Source organism: Octodon degus, unplaced genomic scaffold (assembly GCF_000260255.1).
Source record: "Octodon degus isolate 3935 unplaced genomic scaffold, OctDeg1.0 scaffold00126, whole genome shotgun sequence".
Taxonomy (NCBI): domain Eukaryota; kingdom Metazoa; phylum Chordata; class Mammalia; order Rodentia; family Octodontidae; genus Octodon; species Octodon degus.
Genome location: NW_004524702.1, coordinates 3,104,639 through 3,105,641, shown reverse-complemented (window position 1 = coordinate 3,105,641; position 1,003 = coordinate 3,104,639). Strand labels below are relative to the sequence as shown.

The window sequence follows — 1,003 nt, the reverse complement described above, 5'->3', positions numbered from 1 at the left end:
TCCAAAAATCTCACCATATACCACCTTGAAGCAGGACAGTCCCACAATATTCCTTTTCCTGTCTCTTGCTTTCATTCACCACCCCCTTCTTCTTCAACATCCACCTACCTGAGAGACATCTTAGCAGTAACTGGCATGTCATGAAAAAATATGGAACACTTCACGAATTCGCGTGTCATCCTTGCGCAGGGGCCATGCTAATCTTCTCTGTATCGTTCCAATTTTAGTATATGTGCTGCCGAAGCGAGCACCATACTTGGTTTCTAGAAGGAAACTCTTCCCTGGGATCAGATAACCGCAGGGCAGGATATGCCATAGTCTCCCTCTCACGCATCAGAGAAGCTAACTCCCTCCCTCTGGGGACCACCCCACCAAAAGACAGGACTAATAACCCTCATTAGAGCCCTCACCCTAGCAACAGGATCCTCTATCTACACAGCCTCCAAATACGCCTAACATTGTTCTGGCCCACGTGACCACCTGGGCAGACCGTGTTCGTAATCACCAAAGGTTCCTCCGTTCAAAATGGCAAACTCAACTTAGCTCCTCTCAGCCACAACCCGCCCTACCAAGGGGGCAGTCATACACTGCCGTGGACACCAACAGGTCAGACAAAATTTCACTAGGAAACACCCTAGCTGACAAGGCTGCTAAAAAAGCCGCCCTTCAACCATGGCCACCGCCCTGACACACTGCTAAAACTGAAGCACTGGTGGCCCCTCCCTTATGTCCCACTGGGTCACTTACTCAGACACTCAGCTACAACAATTGCAACAAAAGGGAGCAATCAGCGGTCCAGAGCGCTGGCTCCTCTTAGATGGAGGATTTTGCCTTCCTAATGGTAATTAATGCTTTAGAGTTCCTGACATAAATACACTCCCTACACGTAGGCTGGAGACCACTCCAATGCCTCCTAGACCCTGTCATCTTTTATCCAGGACTCACAAAAACTTCACAAGACCTCTCTTCCAAATGTACCATCCGCTCCAGATCTAACCCCCAG

At 49.3% G+C, this 1,003-nt stretch overlaps 1 non-coding gene across 1 annotated transcript; it reads right to left on the bottom strand.

The window, feature by feature from the left end:
- Nucleotides 1-144: 144 nt before the first annotated feature.
- Nucleotides 145-251, bottom strand: LOC111812518. Its single transcript, XR_002818008.1, has one exon. It is a non-coding gene; the product is annotated as a U6 spliceosomal RNA (small nuclear RNA).
- Between the last annotated feature and the right edge of the window lie 752 nt (nucleotides 252-1,003).